Raw genomic sequence first — 20,779 nt, 5'->3', positions numbered from 1 at the left:
ATTCGAATCGATATGTAGTTGGACGCAATATAATGCCTATGACTCACAATGAATCGAAAATCACAACTTTCCTGAAACTGACTTAAAAAAGACATCAGAAGTCAAAAAAGAAATACAAGTCGTTTTCTTTGACACGTTTATTTTACCGCAATTACACTAGAATCCGTCCTAAGGCATCGATAAATAGTTAATTTGGTAACTAAGAGAAGTGCCTGAGGGCGTGGCTGGAGGGGGAGGGGGAGGGAGAAGGAGGAGGAGAGGGACGGTAGGATGGGATTTGCAGGGGGGAGATCAACGCTTCTCTTCAGTAAGGAAGTTAAAGTGGATGTAGGCTGCAGTAGTTACGCAAAGATGATGTGTGTAGTAAAGCTTGAAGGGCGATATCAAACTTGGCAGCGGACTGAAGGCGACAGCAACAAAAATTAGGTTACCACAAAATAATAAATGAAAAACACTTGAAATACTCAGAAAACTACAGGCAGTGACTTTCACTGACCTTCCCACCACCTGTTTCGAAGTACTGTTTGCCCATCATTAGATAGATTTATTTAAATCAGGTCGACGTAGGCGATTTATGAGTACCGCTGTATTTTATTCTGGGCTACCTGTGTCACTGGGTGGAAACAGGCGACAGTTACGTGGGTGTTTGTACTGCGTAGGTAAGCGACAACATAAATACGTTTTAGTGGTCGCAGGCCGTTTTTGCACACCACATCTGTGTTACACACTTTCAAAACTCAAAATAAAACTAGATTGTCTACCAGGAAATAACAACTCCAAAACAGCCCTCACTGATTTTGCACTCACTGATTTTGCAAACACTGACGAATCATACACAATATTTTTTTCCCCCTTGTACCTGTAAAATACACTACCTTACAAAAAGAAATGCAGCACTCGGAAGATGTGGTCAGTGTAACTTCGTGCAAGTACACACCATAGGGAAATTTGTAAATCTCTGCGAAAGTGCATTAGGGTTGTTAACGTGCCCGGTAGGGCATATGAGGACGAACAGTGCGAGGTGTTGAGTAACCACTGTGAAGGATACGGAGATGTGAGATAACGTTATCAGTGACTGAAAGTGTTTGGAAGGGATCTCATTGTGGATCCTCATTTGGTTAAATGGTCTAATTGTGAAATATCCAGATCTGTGGGGCATTGGGATCCGACAGTGACCTGATACTATACTGCAGCCGGCCGGAGTGGCCGTGCGGTTCTAGGCGCTACAGTCTGGAACCGAGCGACCGCTAGTTAGGTTTAATTAGTTCTAAGTTCCAGGCGACTGATGACCTCAGAAGTTAAGTCGCATAGTGCTCAGAGCCATTTGAACCACTGTACTGCATGGGAATGTAAGGGCAGGCATTCTCTTCGTCGAAGTTGTGGACGATCACGTCTGATATCTACAAGGGAGCATCACCGTTTTGTGCACCAAGCACATCGTAACACCTTCGCATCTACGTGTGCGATACGAGAACATTTTGTGTCATCTGACGCCATTGGTCAAAGACTAGCAGCAGCTAGACTAATGAACTGCCGCCCGTGCTATTGACACAACACAAACAGCTGCGTTTCGAGTGGTGCAGCCGCGAGTGGGATGCATGGCCTGCTGGCGAATGTCCTCGCATTGTGTTCAGCTATGAATCGCCGTTCTGCACTACCCCGGAGGCTCCCTGACGGCAGGTACGACGGAGACCTGGAGAGACCTGTAGATCACTTCAAGTCAGACAACATTCAACACGTGCTTCAGTGGGTTTACGTCTGGTGATCGGGCTGGCCAAGAGAATTTACTAAAAATTTTGGAGAACGCAGTGGCTAATCTGAGAAGTGATTTAAAAGTTAACTGATGTGGCATCACATGCTATGGTGCGAAATGCCATCATGTTAACGAAGCAGGTACTTGTCACCTTCAGGTGCGACGGAAGTGGCCTCTGCGGAGACTTAGGCATTCCGACATCGGAAGACCTGAATGTACTGCATTTCATATTACGTTACTCCTATTACCTGGTGGCCTTCTGGGGCTAGGGTATATGTGGAGCATTCCATATGTTTCGAATGTTTCAGGAATACTGTCTACAGGGTGCTGAAACCATACTATATTGTACATTCGTGTCAATGATGCTGTTCTTGAAAAATGACAAAGATGTGTAAACGTCTGAAATGTCTCTATTCAGTAAAATGTAGCCTTGCATGAAAAATTATTTAACTAAAACAGTTAATTTACAAACCAGGTGTCTCACTAAATAGACACATATTAAGTATAAAATTACGTAAAGTTCCGCACTCTGGCACTTCTAGTGCCAATAGGGCCTGACCGGCCGCCGTGTCAGCCTCTGCGATGGCGTCATGGGTTGCGGCTGGAGGGGCCTGTGATCAGCACAACGCTGCCAGTTGTTATCGGGTTTCTTGACTCTAATCGGTCGAGAAGCTCGTCAGTTGGTCTCGGGAGGCTGTGTGCACCCTGCACCACTACCGGGAATCGAACAGCTGTTTCGAGGTAATAATTCTTCGAAATCGTGAAGAAAAAATTTGTTTCTCAGTTAAATCTGGTCGTTGAATAGGGGGTTCAATGCTGTATTTATGTTGGTAAATGTTCGAATTTCTCCAAGAAAGCTAAGGTCCACGACGTCGGTAGCAAGATGAAGTATCTGGAGCTTCCCTGTTCTGTGCTGTTTGCAGAATGATATTGTTGGGCAAGACGTGTGGCAAAGCTGGATTGGTTCGATAAGATAACCACAAATGAAAGTTTCAAAATCATATATTGGTACAGATACGTGGATGACATTATTTGTCTGGTAGATGAGCCAAGTGAAAAAATAGATGAACTCCATTCAGAAATATACAAAGCTCATCAGAACATAAAATTCACACTTGAAAAAGAAAAAGAAAATCAAATAAATTTTCTTGACATTACAATTAAAAAAGAAAATGGTAAACATACATTTAACATCTTTAGAAAACCAACAGCCACAGACACAATAATACATTCCACATCCAACCACCCCCACAGCCAGAAACTTGCAGCACTAAGACACATGTTACATAGATTAAACAGAATCCCACTCAGCAAGAGAAACTATGAACAAGAATTGAGTACAATCATACAAATAGCTAGGAACAATGGGTATGACACATATGTGGTACACAAGCTCAATCAAAAAATAAAAACACAAATAAAAAACAAACACAACAGTTCCACAATACAAAAGAACTCACAAGCTGAAAACTTACAAACACACTCAACAAACACACACAATGACAACACCACACAGAAAAGAACCAGATGGTACACCATGACCTACACACATAAACTAAAACACAGAGTTGCAAACATCCTAAAGAGACAGGGCTTCAAAATAACATATAAACCTGGGCAAACCCTTCAATCACACCTAAGCCAGCCACCTACCAAGAGAGACAAATTCCAACAATCAGGAATATATAAACTTCAATGTCAAAGTTGTGATGCAGTATACATAGGCATGACATGCAGGAATTTTCAAACAAGATACAAAGAACATATCAGATGTTGGAAGTATGAAACAAACCATTCCACATTTGCAGAGCATTTAAAACACTATAACCATCATCCTACAAACATGGAACAAGAAATGAAAATAATGAGAATAAGCAACCATGACAAACATCTTATACAAATGCAAGAAAACTTCCACATCCAGAAAGCCATAGCAGAAAACAAACATGTGATAAATGAACCAACACACATCAGCACAGGCTCCCTACTACACTTAGTAAAGGAAATGATAACATAATATATATATATATATATATATATATATATATAAAAAGAAAAGGTAAAAAAGAAAGAGAACTCTTCCCCACATCATCTGGGGACACACACACACACACACACACACACACACACACACACACACACACACACACAGCACAAAAAATATATATCACACCAAAAAACACTCACACACACACACACACACACACACACACACACATGTATACACTTACAGACCACAGATACTTCAATAGTTACACTCATAAGTTTGGCAATAACATTCGATCTTTGGCGAAAACATTTGACAGTCGTGCACAGAAACCAAAACATTGCTTTAAAACAAGCGTTCTGTGCATAGTGTTGTGGAATGGCGAAAAAAAACGCAAATTGGCGTTCATAAGAAGAAGAACAACACCAAAAATGCAACAGGAGCGTAATATGTAGGAAATTGTCCACGCAACCTGTAAGTACAGTTCTAAACATTACTACTTAATAGGAAATACCAACCACCAGAACTGTTTATAACCTATAGGCACAATGACAAAAATGTAAATAAAATAGCTAACATATGTACATATTCCAGGCCACTGATGATGCCTTGCAGAAAATAAGGCGAAACGCGTATGGCACTAAAATTGTGTTTTATTCAGTTGCTGTCAGACGGTCCATAAATAAAAATTATTAATATACCGTAATGTTAACAGGGAGTACACCCATGTGCTCTTTGAATCTTGCTGTGAAGCTTCTACCAGTTTGTCAGATTTAGACGCTTGGACACGAGATGCAAATGAGTTTGTACACACCTGACGTTCAACATCGTTCCGTAGTGGTTTTGGTACTGTGAATGATTTTGTTTTGTATTTTACTGTTAGCGCAGAAACTTATTTTCATGCAGTACGTCTTATAGATGTTGGCCTTTTGGTATGAAATAAGTTATTGTACGTGGCTCTCTCACATGTATTATAAACAATCTGTTCCTATTGGATACGGATCAAGTTAGTGTTTATAAGTGGTTTCACGTGTAGACTAGTGGATGTTACATCTGTTACGTGTTCTATAGGGATTATCTGAATGTTGCTTGATAATAACTTGAAAGGCAATACTGACTAACAGCAAATAAACTGAAAGTTTGTGCAGTCAATAATGGACAATGTTTTCTTTCGTAACGTAGATGGCTTGCACATACAATTATTTGGCTACTCTGTAACAATTAAATTCTCAGTATCCACAAGCTGTTTTACTGAATCTATTTAAACTGCACGCTTCACTTTCCGTGGCCTCTTTTTAGTGTACCTTGACTCTTGTAACTGCAGTCTGCTTTCTGTACAAATTGTGAATAACCCAACGACTCGCCGTGCTTTTGTTCACGGCTAGGTCTTCGCAGACATTCTCCAAGCGCCTGTGTATATCTGCGATGTTCTGGTTTTCTGCCAGACGAGACTCAATGACAGCTCTAGGAACGCACCTCCGTTACACATGCTATTATGAAGACTGCGTACAGTGCCCCAATCTATCGGACTATCGGAATTTCATGAACCTGTAGGGCCTGAAGCGAGAATATTCCTTAATGTCACACAACAAATTCCACTTTTTTTTCAGCCGACTACAGCTTCTCATCCTTAAATAATTGTTTACATTGTGTTCAATCGTCTTTTCATATAACATTTAATACTGTAGGGTATCACCATCCCATGAATCTTTCACCACTAGGCTTCAATAAAGAGCCAAGAACTTGTGTAAACTTTAAAAAAATGTGCATCTTGAAGTGAACATCCATCTGAAGATAAACCAGTTGCATTATTTACGTGAATAAGAATATTGTCGATAGTAGCTGGTTGCTGTCTTCTTCATTGAAGGAGTCGATCTTCAATCTGCGCACACACTGTGGCAGAATGTCAGTTTTCGACAAAATACCAATTTGGATTTGTGTTTCGTTTCGGCGATTATGATGTCAGTGGCCAAAGCTGACGTATGGTATCGTGAGCTCTGGTTTATGCCCACTGCAAGGAAACGGCTGATCGCTGCCGAACACACTGGTCCAGCCACTGTATGCAGTAGTCTCGGGCTTGTGGGGAGCTCACGGCGTGAATGCATCCCCCCTGGCAGAGCGGCACGGAACTGGTTCTGGCCGCCGCGCCGCTCGCCTTACCTCGCCTCGCTTCGCCTCTTTGTATGCCTGCCGGTGTCGGCCGCGCCCTGCCCCACCACGCGGCGTGGGGGCGGCCTATATTGCTAGGCGCACCTAGCCACTGCCACGTTGAGGCGGCCTGCTTCCTCGCCACGTCTGTCTTTGGCGGGCGCGCTCCGAAGCAGGTAGGTGCGTACGGGAGTGAGTGGCTGCGTGGCCGGTAGCGGCGAGATACTGCCTCCGGTCTCGGGCGGGTTTGCTTGGAGGGGCGCGGGGGCTACCCTTCCTCTTCGGTCTGAGATAATTCGCGTCTGTTTTCAGATAGCTATTCTGAGATTTCTGCAACTTTTTCTCACGATCTCATAAATGGCTGTCAGGCTTCGCTGCCCGTCCTCGTACTCTAAGAGCGAAGTTCCGTAGCTGTTAAGTATCTAGACTCGTAATAGGAGGGGATGAGATCAAGTAGTCTCCCTCTGTCCCCTCCCCAATCACTCTTTTCTTTTCTCTCTCTCTCTCTCTCTCTCTCCCTCTCTCCCTCTCTCTCCTTCTCTCTCCCTCCCCTCTCTCCCTCTGCACTTTCTCCATAGATTACCATGTTGGAATCCATTACTTCCGCGATGCCTTCGATCCATTTCAGCCTTCGCCGCCTTCTTCTTCTTGTCTCTTCGATCTTATCCAGCATTAACGTCTTTTCCAACGAATCACATCTTCTTATGACGAGCTCCAAATAGGTCAGTTTTTGTTCCACAAAGTACACCATGTGACAAGTGGAGTTACGTAACTTTTTTATATTCATGGTACGTGAAGTTCAGCACTCAAATATCAAATACCAAATATTGTTCGTTGCAACTCTAAGGAATTGTGGAGAAAAATGATTTTTAAAATTTCCAACCTTCTTTAATTCACTAAACCTAGAGCAATTTTTTGATGGGCGTTGTGTCTATGTGGTAGATTGTTTGACTGCCAGGTGGGGGGGATTCGGCTTCTATTCCCCGCCGATGCAAATTTTTAAACAAAATCGCATGTTATGTGCCCTTTTCGTGAAGAGAGAGATGAAAATATCGGCTGCGCTCAAGACTGGTAAACGATGCGCTGGTTCCAGTCTCATTTGGGTCATTACTTTTTTCGTTCATTAGAATGTCCTCGTCATTTAAATGTAAAATTCGCCAAATATATGCTAATTAGCACAGATCATTATAATTTTTATAATAATTGCATGTTAGCCGAGGGGAAACCTCGATACCAGAGCCCTTCTCTGCGGAGGTAGTTAACTGTATTTGTCTTCTGCGTGTGTTTACAAACTGTACAGTAAGCACTTTACTGTTAGTTGACGATGATAGTTATAAAAATTATATATATACGCTAATCAGAATATATTTGATGAACTTGATGTTTAAATGACATAGGTAATCTGAGCGAGAAAGATAAACGAAAAAAGCAATAGCCGAAATGAGACTGGAACCTGCGACTACCGGTCTTGAGAGCTACCGTTTTTTTAACGTTTATGTCTTTTGCTCTTCATGGAAATGCTCGTACTACATGCATTTTCGTTTAAAAATTTGCATCAGTTGGAAATGGCCCCCACGGCCCCCACGCAGCAGTCGAGCATTCTACCACAGATCCACAATGCCCACAGAAAAACTGTTCTACCTTTGGTGAATTGAAAACGCCCGGAAAACCGCAAAGTCAATTTTCTCGAGAATTTCGAGAGTTGTATCGAACTGCTTTGGGAGACTTACTTTTGTGTTCTGAACTTCACGTTCAGTCTTCTAGTCAGTATCAGATCTTGCAAGGAGCCATCTGGTTTAATATGCTACAATACTGTCCTATTCGTTCTCATTGAGATTTCTGTGACTCTGAGGAGTTTCCCCCAGCACCACCGATAAAAGGAGTCTGTTCTGTGCCGATCTCACATCCGTAAGTCACAACTTGAAATACCATAGCCCTTATTGTACGGATCTTTGTTGTTGATGTTATGTCGACTCCTCAAAACATTGTCAACATTTGACGCTGTCTTTCTACCAAGTAAAAAGCGTCTCTTGATTTCTTGGCTGCAGTCACCAGCAGCAGAAGTCTGGGTTCGAGATAACTGAACATAAAGACTACGTCCATTGTTTCTCCTCCTATGTGCCATCAAGTGATAGGAGTAGTTTTTTAACGTTTATGTATTTTGCTCTTCATGGAAATGCTCGTACTACATGCATTTTCGTTTAAAAATTTGCATCAGTTGGAAATGGTACCCGCGGCCCCCACGCAGCAGTCGAGCATTCTAGCAGTCATTTAGTTCCTCCATACAGGGTTCTCACCGTGACTGCTTTACGTTTCTTTTTGGTTTAAACCATTATGAGCTGCCCGAGCGGTTCCTTCAAGATAGTTGCAGACTATCGTTACAGCCTGTAATGTTAAGTTCTCTCTCTCTCTCTCTCTCTCTCTCTCTTTAAATTTAATTTTCCATTCTTGCTTCTTTGCACGTGGTTGATATTCATTGTCGTTCCATCGAAAAGAATTCTACGGCAAATGACGGTACTCAGATGGGAGGGGGTGGCCTAGTTTATACGACGTGGATACGAAGCCTTTCGAAATGGAGTTTATGGATGGAAAATTCTCGATTCACATGCTGAGTGAAATTCGGAAAAAATCCCGACGTAATCTATGGACGCAGAGGGCACCATCTCAGCACGAACCATTTCCCTGATATTCTTATGACGTAATCTAGCCACCAGGGGCCGTCATCTGTCATAAAAGTGGGGACCTCGCGGGTTCACGATAGCCAGCCTTAGCCCCTGATGACGATGGTGGAGACAGTCACTGAAAGCTCTGGACTTTATGAAAATTTGAAGCGGCAAGTTTACAGAGAACTTTTTACCCCTAGATATAGTTTGGCTGGGGTTTTTGTAAGCGTATCAGAAGGTGATCGAGAAAACTGTGTCAAATGTATGTACGTACTCACGTTTAAGTCAACAATATTTGCGGAAACAAAAACAGTCGAAATGCTTGGTAAAACGACGAAGCTAAGTACGAAAGCCGCACAAGGCAGTGTTTAAAGAACAACAACCGATTCCCGGTGCATTGCCTTTTAATTTTACAACTCTCCGATACGTCTGCGAAGATTTTCAGCACCAACATTAACAAGCATTATAGGGCTGTGCTAACAGCTTTTCAAAGCTTTTAGAAAAGTGAACCATTCCATTTAAAAGATCATACTTGCTTAAGTATCTTGGTTGATGCAAGAGCATTAAGCATACAACAAAACTAGGTCCTGCGTTACTGCCATTGGCCGAAATCCGCGTTCTGATATTGTGAACATTTCACGAAATAAGAGGTGTTCCGAGGAATGTAACTTTATTTTCAACCATTTCAGCAATGTAATGGTTATATTTCATATTCATAAACAATGTTACACCGTGCTACATTCTAATTTATTTTTGGTCATCATCCATACCACTACGCTAAAGATGCTTCAGTCTGACAACTGACTTCATAAGGTCCCCGTTTTTCCTTTTTCTGTTTTTTTCCTTGTCTTTTGCTGATTTCTTCATGTTTCTCAACATGATATAGCCAACACCCTACATGATTTATTTCTCATACCCTAAACTAATCTGTCAATACAATGTTACCTCCCTACTGTTCGCTCCAATGTCACGAAAACTATATCTGGACGCCCTTAGCACGTTTCCCTCGAACTAGTTCCTTCTCCTGCTAAGCATTTTCTGCAGACTTCAGTATCTCTCCTCTTATTTCCATTTTCCCTTCATCGCCATACCATGTTCTCAGAGTGGTGTCGACTTTAATACAATTGGTTTTGTCTGTCAACGAATAGTCAGTTCAGTCCTGCATTTGGCGAGATTTTCTGTATGACAGTGGCTTCTGTAATAGGGGCCTAATCCATCTCGTCTTAATGATGTCTTAGAACATCGCATGTGAAACTGCGGAGTGAATTTCGCTTGATTGATGTTTTAAAAATCCTAGAAAGTAATATTCGAGAGGTCATTTTTGCTGGAGGTTGACTTATCTTGAAACTCAAAACATATTTCAGCAGTGATAAAAGGAGATAGTTCTCTAGACCAGTCCTGATTCTCTCCTCGTAGATGCGCATTATCGGCATAGAATTTCAATTACAATGATAAATTATATGCTTAAGAGACTTGTGGTACTCTAGGATTAAGAGGTGAGCGTTGCAATTAGTTCCTTTCACGACCCAATCTTAAGAGTATATTTGTATATGGCACCTTCAGGATTTTAGCGATTCACTCGCACTGATTTAAGTGCCTTATAAAGGCACTGGAACAGGAATGGTTTGGCAGTACGACTTCTTGATTTTCCTTTGTGAAACAACATTTAGTAACAGTATTTTGCTTTTTGGAGTATTCTTTTACATAATTCATTGAAATGACACAGCTCGTTTACATATGATTGTTCTCAGAACGAGGTAGAGATTTTCAGATGACAAAACTATTGCTGTGTGACACAATTATGGAGACAGGCATTTCGTCCCCACAGCAGTCGCCACTGACAATTTTGTGCCGTCAATAATGACAAAGAATGGACAGTCTGCAAACGAGCCATGTCTGAAACGACGTCTAAGGAATTTTAACTCAAGAACATTTTTCCACTTAAGCTTTGACTTCGGTTGCACCATGCAATGTCCCCTATTTTGATTTACATCGTGGCCACTACACTGAGTTCCACATTTTTAAAAGATTCTTCTTATTCATTGGCAATTTAACGATCATTTTTTCTCTTTCGGAACATACCGATAGCTGTCAACACAAATGTCTCCTCGATATGGTATCGCGTCAGACCACAGCAAAATAACTGTCACTGGATGAGACACTTATTTCACAATATCGCGCGTTACCGTACCCAGAAAAGTCTTTGTCGCCTGCTTCTATAGAGGTCTGCGTACTTAAATATTAATGGTGACTAGATCCCAGTTTCTGCCAATCCAAAACAATATGCTCTTGGCTAAAGTCGCATAAGTTAGTAAATTCCCATATTATCAGCGCACAGAACAGACCAACGAATCTGTGGGTATGTCATCACACCTGCTGTAACATGAGCTTTTAAATACTCGAAACAAACTTTAAGGGTATGTAGCCAGTGCCGGGTAGATATTGACTGAAAATCATATCCAGAGGCAAACCATTTCCATGAGGCTGCGATAGGGCTTGAAAGCAATATTGTCCGCATTCTGCGCCTTTTATGTGACTGGGTGAAAGAGCAGTAGTAATTTATTTTGACTGTAATTATGGTATCCGTAATCTGCTAACTTATTTGGTAACTACTTAGCTTAAATTACAGCCTTAGTATTAACGGATGGTTGTAGAGATGCATGTACTCACAATTAAAGACCTATATCAATTACATCAATTCTGAAACAGGGGTATGTTAGTATGTTATGACCTTTCTTGAAATAAAGTTTTCTTTATAGTAATAAAAGTGGATTCTGCAAACGGAGATCTTGTGTAAATTAGTTCGCTCTGTTGGTCTGTTACTTCCAAAGGGGCTTAGATAGCAATGACTCTCTGAAGGCATTCTGAAACATTTCGCACAGTCGTTTAGTGAACAAATGCAAGCTTACCGATTGTAGGACCAGTTCTGTGACACGAATCAGACTTTCTAGCAGACAGAACTCACCGCGGAGTTCTGTTGTGGGCGAACTCGTCAGATGTAAAAGTAACTTCGGAAGTACTCCAAAGGAGTTTCAGAGAACCGTTATTGTTCACGGTATAAGTATAACCTGGTCTGATGGAGGTTCCGTGAGGCTGTACGCAGTTGATAATGTTCCACATACGGAACTTGCCACATCAGAAAATGTAGTAAAACGGCGAAAGGCCTGCAGAGGACTGGTTCTTGGTGTAGGGACACTCATTTGGCCCTTAAGTAAATGAAGGTGACGTATTGGTCTTTTTTTTTTTTTTTTTGGAAGCAGTCTTGTAATTGGATGCGGCTCGTCACGATTATCTCATCGGTATCAATCTCTTCACCTGTCTGAGAGTGTCACTTGCATTCAGTATATTCTATTGTTTGTTTATATCACAACAGCTGACTCACTGTTTTCTTCCTGTATGGGTATCCATGGAAGTTAATCCTTAACACATACATCTAAGTATTCTTAATATATTCCTTCCCGCGTCGATTCTGCAGAGATTCCGTCTCTTATCCGGTTAGTCCTCTTGATTCACAAATTTACAGTTGTATATCTAGCCTATTATCGACGTAATGTCCTTCGTTCTCGATGTACTTTATGTGCTGAGGGATGAGCTTTCCGATACCTTCGTCAAAAATTGCCAACCGCCCTCTGTTTGCCCCATTGTTTGATGGCAATCTCTACGTCACCGTCGGTACAAAACCTGTTTCCACTCAGACACACATTCAGAGAGGTGTGAAGATGAAAATCAGATGATGCCAGATCAAGGCTCCGAGTGGCCTGGTCGGCGATGTCTCAACTGAGGGAATGAAAGTGCTAAATGTTTTATCCGTTATGGATATCGATTTGGCAGCGTGGGGACGTGTATTGTCATGCAACAAGAACACTCCCTTCTTTGAACCCCCTTTCTTTTGTTCTGTACTGGTCTTCGCAGTTTTGTAGGGTTTCACACTACCACTCAGGGTTAAATGTTATCCCCCAAGGGCAATGAGGAGAGCCGATCTATGGCCGCAAAAGACGGAGGCTATGATTTTTTTCGGTCCGAAACAACGGTGTCGTGGGTCACCCACGTCTCGCCACTGATCAGAACAGTGTCAAGGAACTGTTCACCTTCCAGTTCGAAATGCTAGAGACATTCCCGTGATGATGCGATTCTGCTGACGTTGTGTTGATCTTTGAGCTGTTTTGGTACCTACCTCGCACATAGTTATCAAAAACTACGTGTCTCAGTAACGGTTTCATGAAGAAGGGGTTTGGAGATTTCTGGAATCAGTGCGTTCATCTCATCCAAAGTCAATCGAAAGCCGTCACGAATCATTTTTTGATCTTCGTCAGCATCTCATCAGTCACGATTAAGGGACGCCCACTCATTTCTTGGTCGTGACGTTAGTTTCGCCAGCTTTAAGCTAGCGACACCACTTGTACACATTAGTATGATTCTTCACACGATTCTCATGATCGGTTTTGATTTCGTTACAAATCTGGAACGGTGCGTTTCCCTTTGGAAGAAGAAATAATATAACGCTTCTAACTTCGCAACTGGCGAGTTTCAGAAAGACACTCGCTTCAGCATAGCACCCGGACAAGAGTTTCAGCCGCCTGAGACAAAAGACCGTGCGTTCTTCTGCCAATAACGTGTCCTTCGAAACAATGCTGCCAACTTTGTCGGAAAAAGTCCTTATGAATTCTGTCGTTGCTTGTTCTAGCTTCCTTCGTCATGTGTTATTTTGCTTGAAATTACCAGAATTTCTTAACTTCGTTCGCTGTGAGATCCACATTTTGATACGTTTGTAGCTAATCTTATTTCTGCTAGTGTTGAATACGTATAACTTCCTTTGGTTCACTCTTAATCCATATTATGGACTCGGCAGACTACTTATTCCATTCAGCAAGTTTTGCATTGCACATAAAAAAGCGCAAAGATCCATTAATGTTAGGGTACTCTATTGGAGTTAGAAAAACCGTCAAATTTTTTGACGTAACATTTGAGAGCAAACTGAAATGGGACGTGAAGTAGGAAAAACAGATGACAGGTTCAGATTCATTGACAGATAAGTAATGACATATAACTCGTCCACGAAAAACATACCTTACGAAATAAACGAGCGATCGATCTCTGATTATTGCTCGTCAGTGTGACACTCTTCACAAAGATGGATTAATTAAAAGAGTTGAAGATAAGCGTCAACCTGTTTATTAACATTGAACTTTATCACAGGGAAAAAACTCCTTTCTGGTTAGTTCAGTCAACGTAATCGTTTTGTGATCTCAAAACTCCCCTCTTCTTTCACTATAAAAGAGAATGGGAAGAAGGTATTCCCGATATGCAACAAATTAGGATGGATTTATTGGTACCCATCCCCATTTGAGTACTGTCTGTAGAAAATGGTTTTTAACGAGGTTCCTAAGAAGTGCTCCAAGTCAGATAGTATACGTTTCGTACATACAACTAAGAGCTACACCTCTGAAAACAGCTCTCATACTCGTATCCATCTTTTAAAGAAGATACTACTATCTCGTGTCTAGTAGTAGTGGGCAACAGTAATCGGAAATCTCTAGCAAATATCGAAGGAAAAGTTTCAATATTAAAACGATATTATTTGCTATTCCGAAATTATTATTTTTTTTTTTTTGAATGCAAGATTACACATTGAAAACTGCAGCATATCTTGAAGGACCTGAGACAAGGAAGACCTCTGCTAGTATAAGTGCTTAGAAAGTTCGACGTAGTTGGCCGGGAGGTAAGTGTGGGGGGGAGGGGGGCGTACAGTTGCAGGTAGCGGAAATACAGATGCAACGGAGGGTAAATGAAAAGAGCTAGTGTTATTCCAGTCAAAATATTATTGAGGACGCGTATTAAGTCAGCACTTCAGACAGATAAAAGTACCTAACATAAAAATGAGGGATCACATTCTCAGCCACACTGCTGTCAAAGAAAACATTAATAGTTCATGCAAAATGTTGAGTAACCTCAGACTTTTGTAGATGGCGTTGTTTTGTTTAATGAAATAGTGTCTGTAAAAAAAGCTGCACGACTGTTGAGTGAGTCAGACCTCGATAAACTATCAGTATGATGCAAAGAACGGAAACTTCCTTTACATGGCAAGAAATGTGAGATTGCGCTCTTTACAACATAAAAAATACTATATCAGTGAACTCGTATAAATATCTGTGTGTAACAATTTGAGGGGACATACGTACAATGATTGCCTAGGCTCAGTTTGTAGGTAAAGCAAGTTCTAGAGTTCAGTTCATCGGCGTGATACTGTGGAAACGAAATCAGTGTACAAAGGATATTGTTGACACAACATACGTGCAACCCATCCTAGAATATTTTTCAAGTGCGTGGGACCCATGCCATGTAGGGGATACTGAACGTATACAAGGGAGAACATCGCGAATGGTCACAATTTGTTTTGGTCCAAGGAAGAGCAGCACGGAGGTGCTGAAAAATTTAAATTGGTACACCTCTAAAGACAGACGCCAACTCTCTCGAAAACCTACTTCCAAAGTTTCAAGTATTAAGTGGGCAACCAAGGAATATACTACAACCCCTTACATATCTACAACAACATCGAAGGGAAGATTAGACAAATTACAGCATGCGTAGAGGCATTGAAGGAACAATTCTTGTAGCGCCCCGTAGGCGAATGGAATGGGAAGGAACCTTAATATGTGTTACAGTGGTAAGTACCATGTGTCAAGAACTTCAGTGGTTTGGTTCAAATGGCTCTGAGCATTGTGGGACTTAACTTCTGAGGCCATCAGTCCCCTAGAGATTAGAATTACTTAAACCTAACTAACCTAAGGACATCACACACATCCATGTCCGAGGCAGGATTCGAACCTGCGACCGTAGCGGTCGCGCGGTTCCAGATTGTAGCGCCTAGAACCGCTCGGCCACTCCGGCCGGCTTCAGTGGTTTGCAGAGTACAGATGTGAAGACAAACAAGATGATGTAAAGACACTTAGGAATTATTTGAATCCTTGGAGGGTTAAAGGCGCAGGTGTTAACAGGTCGCAGGTAGTGAAGCGAAAAAAGAAAGTGTTTGCACCCGCAAGATTTGGGTTTCATTGCATTATTGCGATATTTGTGCATCACTGAGTTGTATTAAATGAATAATTCTAATATTTAAGACGTGGTATTATCAGGTGAGGGGGGAGGGGGGGGGGGCGGCGGCACAGGGATCTCTATTTCTTATTTTACATTTTAATGGTCTCCATCGCACTATATTGTAATAAAAACTAGATGACAACTGGTTTCCGTTAACTAGCAAGCATCTTCAGGTCTACCGCAGGAAACAGAATAATTCCCTTTCAGTAAAAACCTCCTAACAGTTATTAAACACACACTTTTTTAAAGGAAAGTGTTAAAACATTAAGAATAAAAAATCTTTCCATTCTTACGCTATAATTGTACCTAAATAGAATGTTAAGTTTTGTAAGTTGTCAATGTAAGATGATTTGTCTGAATATGAGTAGTGATGTAGAAAAGCAATAGGAGACTAATTCCTGCGTGTGACTGGTCATGGTTTGCATATTACGACAAGAAGTGGCGCACGAGGGTACACAGCTAAATTTGTAAGAAACGAACGTAAAGAACTATGGTTTTTGTGGAACAAAGTACGAAAACGTACATCAAATCAGTAATCCCGCAGTGGAAACCTTTGGCGATCAACAATGATTTTAATTTTAAATTGAAGCTCGGTTCTCAATAGCTTTCATTTATTCAAAATATAACAGATGCATTTATTGGTGTATCCTTTGTTTTAAATAGTCTCATAATTAGATCTACTCATCTACTGGGTGGTTATAGTTAAATTCTCACTACTTGAGGCAGTGTAAGCGGAAAGCTATATAACGTATAGCTACCTAACTATATACCGTATAGCTACCTAACTTTATAGTAATGATGTTCAGAATGTACCCTGCAGTATTTGTGTTTTTAGTACTGTTAAGTGTAATGATTTGCCGTTGGGAGCCGGTACTGAGACGCGGACGCAGCATTGAAACATAAACATTACAGCTGCAGACAATCGGCATGTGTCTGGACTAGGTGAGAAGGGTTTCACCAAATAACAGCAATAGTGCCACTGCTCTTAGCGAGTATCGACGCATTAAAAGAATACCGAAAGGGCCTGTGTCTGCACAGAGTTCGAAGAACATGACTCGGAAGTTCGAATTAACTGGCGATTTGGGAATTGCTGCTGGAAGAGGTCGATGGCCAGTTTTGTCAGAAACTATTGAAGAAGTTACTGTTACCATTATTGAGAATGCTGGACGCAATGCCCAAGCTTCAAGAAGCGAACGAGGTGTGTCACGACAACTGAACATTCCATGGTCCACTGTTCCAAAAGTACTTCGAACAATTATTGTGAAATGGTATCTAGCGCGATTACGGGGCTGTCGTGGATGTAGATGGTCGTCACACTGAGCAATATTTGTAACCTGGAACGTAAACATGGTACGGAGTTAACAAATGTTACCTTGTCATGTGGAATGTTTATTTCAACGGTTTATTCGTTATTTCTCTTCCGCATGCCCTTACAAATGTTTGCACAAAGTTTCTTTGTCCTACGACCACACGTTTTTCATGGGCATCCCTTTCAAGCAGCGAAAGTTTAATTACAACCACGCTGCATGTAACCGTGACACACTGATTCTGAATCTAATATTGATATTGAAATTACCAGTTTGATGTACTTGTTCCTACTTGTCTGTAACTTTGGCTCTATCTGTTTATATGCCAAAATTACAACTGTGGGTCCTTGTGCGCCAGGTGTGTGTTAGCACTGGCAAATCACAGTCGTGGACAACCCCACGTAGCGATTACTCTCCTACTGGTTTTATACACTAATAGTCATGTTGTGATAATTCTTTGGATATTGAAAATTTTCTACTGGTAATGATGTTGTAATGGCTAAAACCGTATTTATGAGCCAGTTATAGTGTAAACATGTAAGTTTTTTAGTATTTTTAATGTTTTAATGATCTTATAAAAATTGTGTGTGTGTTTAAATACTGTCGAGGCTTTTTACATCAACTGGAAGGCAGTTATTCTGTTTGTTCTTGTAGATCTAAGGTTGCCTGCTAGTCAATGGAAATCGGTTGTCACCCCGTTATAACATTTGTCTTGACCTCAATTATTGTAATCAGGTTTATGTTTGTGGCGCAGTCTGTCGCCCACAGTCTTTGTGAAGATCCTCTACAATGTTTCGAAACTAGCTATCTGGATGGAGGTGTAAACACGGCGTTGGCGGCAGCCGCTGGCTGGCTGCTCTGCATACGGAATGCAAGCCGGCGCCCAAGGTCACCGCCCGCGAAGACGCGGTTGCGGCCGCGGCGGCCGTCCTTGATACTCTTTTCCGCAGAGGGCCCTGCCGCGGCCGTAACGGGCCTCCTCACGTCAGCAGTGACTTCTTAACAGCACGTCACGCCGGCTGCTGAACCCGTCCTGCCTGGACACGCCACGGCGAAAATGCCGCCGTTCCGCTAGTAGCGCTTGTGTGTGTACGTATGGAATGATTCTAAATCGTGCGATTTCGTAACGTTATATGCAAGGTGGCCGGAAAGAGGCTGAAAAGCTTGTAAGGGTGTTGCAGGGTAGGTCATACTGAGAAACAGTAGTTCAGGAAATTCGATACACTGCGCCGTGTCAGAGTTGTTAGCACCGAAGTTAGCCGAACAGACAGTCCCGCGCGCATATTCAAGCGGCCTGCAGAGATGGTATCGCCTACAGTGTTTTTCGTTTGGTTTGCTAAAACCAAACAAGAGAGCGATACAACAAATGCACCTGGGGCAACAAGCATCGAACCGGAGCCGAAGGCTGAGTAGTCTCGTGCTCTACTTTTTTCTTCTTCTTCTTCTTCACCAGTCTTCTGACTGGTTTGATATGGCCCTCCACGAATTCCTCTCCTGTGCTAACATCTTCATCTCAGAGTAGCACTTGCAACCTACGTCATCTATTATTTGCTGGATGTATTCCAATCTCTGTCTTCCTCTACAGTTTTTGCCCTCTACAACTCCCTCTAGTACCGTGGAAGTCATTCCTATCATGTCTTAACACATATCATCCTGTTCCTTCTCCTTTCTTTCCGATTCTGCGTAGCACCACCTCATTCCTTACCTTATCAGTCCACCTAATTTTCAGCATTCGTCTGTAGCACCACATCTCAAATGCTTCGATTCTCTTCTGTTCCGGTTTTCCCACACTCCATTTTTCACTACCATACAATACTGTACTCTAGACATATATTCTCAGAAATTTCTTCCTCAAATTAAGGCCGATGCACGACGTCCTCCAGAGTCCTGATAGTCTGACGGATATATGACATGCCACAACTGCAACAAACACGGTAGACACCCGCCTTACGGAAACCAAGATCAACATTATCGCAACTTTAAGGGACCCTAATCTCACATGGAGGTCGGAAAGCACGTTCCATATCATATTTCCGCAAAACACGACCAATCATATTGGAAATGCTCCCTGCGTAGGCCAACTCTGTGTGATCAATGCTCACCAGGTGCACGTTTGGTCGATAGCGCAACGCATGTCTAATCTGTCTTTCACTACAACCATTTTCATTAAAGGTGATCTCAAGATGGGTTAAATCAGCTGACAATCTCTCAGGATCTGAAATGACGCGCACTCTGTGAACCAAGCTACGAAATACCCCTTCGCGCTAAGCCACATCGTGACAGTTATCAGCCTGTAGATACAAGTCAGCGTGAATAGGCATCCTATGAACAGCATGCCCCAACCTTGTCCGACATGTCACCCTTTCTTCCCATCCATCGTGAAACGAATACTCCTGTGGATTGAATTCAGGTGTTCTAAAATGTCGTTCAAATTAACACTGACATGAGGTCAAAAAGAAGGCACAAAGGAATTAGACTATAATGCCAGTAGGCATTTATTTAAATCAAAGGGGAAACTTGAAAATTTCTGCTAAACAGGGATTCGAATCCAGGTCTTCTGCTTACTAGGCAGATGTGCTGACCATTTTTTTTTCTCATTTTGATCGTTATTTTTCGTTGCATTTGTTCGGGGTGGATGTCCTATGACACCCGTTGCATTCACCGGTGATCCATTCGCTCAGTTCTTTTTATTACAGAGCGCAGGTAACCCTTTGACCGAACACACTGAGCTACCTCGCCGGCACCACTGGGCCATCCCTATACAGTGGCCATGCAACTGCAGGGACTACTATACCACGCCTCCAGTCAGACCTAATTCTCAACTTATCCATACGCTAATGATGCAGTGCCTTCTGCCCATTACCCTCCATTACTCGCGGCATTCCGACAATTCCCGTAAGACAAATGATAATTAATTGAAACCCTCAGTGGCCGACAGGTATTGTTGATATACCTAAATGGGGACCTGAAAATGTGCGCCCCGACTGGGACTCGAACCCTCGATCTCCTGCTTACATGGCAGACGCTTTATCCATCTGAGCCACAGAGTACACAGAACTGCAGGAACGTATCCCTTGCAAGCTTATCGTGAGACCCACATTCCCAACTGTCCACATCATCATTTGTTCTAGAGAAGCTGCACCGTCATCAATGGTATCTGTTCTTTCGAGAACAGTTACTATCTTCATATATAGTCAAATGGCTACCCGGCCATTGACCTTCGTCTGTGGGAATGCGCACAGGTTGCCTGAACTCTTACGGGAATCGTCACCTTAGTGGGCGCGAGTAATGAGTAGTTGGGCAAATATCTATTAGAAACATTACGTATGTAGATTGTGGACAGTTGGGAATGTGGGTCTCACGTGAAACGTGCAAAGGACAAGTCCCTACAGTCGCGCTATTCATCTGTGTCCTCGGTGGTTCAGATGTCTGCCGGCACGGTAGCTCACCGTGTTCGGTCAGAGGGTTTGCTGCCCTCTGTAATAACAATAAGAAAAAACTGAGTTAATGGATCAAGGACTAACTGAAACGGGTGTCTTGCGACGTCCGCCCTGAGCAGATACAACGAACGAAAACGAACAAAATGAGATTAAAAAAAAAAGATAGAGAGTCTGCAATGATACCAGGAGATCCCGGGTTCGAGTCCCGGTCGGGGCACACATTTTCAGCTGTACCCATCGAGGTATAATAACACCACCTGTCGGTCACTGAGGGTTTTAATTAATTATCATTTGTTCTAGAGGAGGTGCACGGTCATCAGTGGTATCTGTTCTTTCGAGAACAGTTACTATCTTCATATACTCCCGTAAGAGTTCGAACTTTGGTGTGG

General features: G+C 42.2%; 1 protein-coding gene across 3 annotated transcripts in view; it reads left to right on the top strand.

Moving 5' to 3' along the window:
* Positions 1–20,779, top strand: part of LOC126160382 (organic cation transporter protein-like) — a 261,617-nt gene that overhangs the window by 114,371 nt on the left and 126,467 nt on the right. Inside the window, exon 1 of one of the 3 annotated variants that reach the window (XM_049916913.1) lies at positions 5,957–6,064. The exons of 1 other annotated variant lie outside the window; for it this stretch is intronic. The gene's annotated coding sequence lies outside the window, so the exon portion shown is untranslated. Of the gene's footprint in view, positions 1–5,956; positions 6,069–20,779 lie in introns of those variants that run through there. One more of the 3 variants, XM_049916927.1, reaches the window with a different exon arrangement.

The sequence above is a fragment of the Schistocerca cancellata genome, chromosome 1, assembly GCF_023864275.1.
Source record: "Schistocerca cancellata isolate TAMUIC-IGC-003103 chromosome 1, iqSchCanc2.1, whole genome shotgun sequence".
Classification (NCBI taxonomy): Eukaryota; Metazoa; Arthropoda; class Insecta; order Orthoptera; family Acrididae; genus Schistocerca; species Schistocerca cancellata.
Note: the sequence above shows the minus strand (reverse complement) of the source record. Positions and strands in the feature narration are given on the sequence as shown.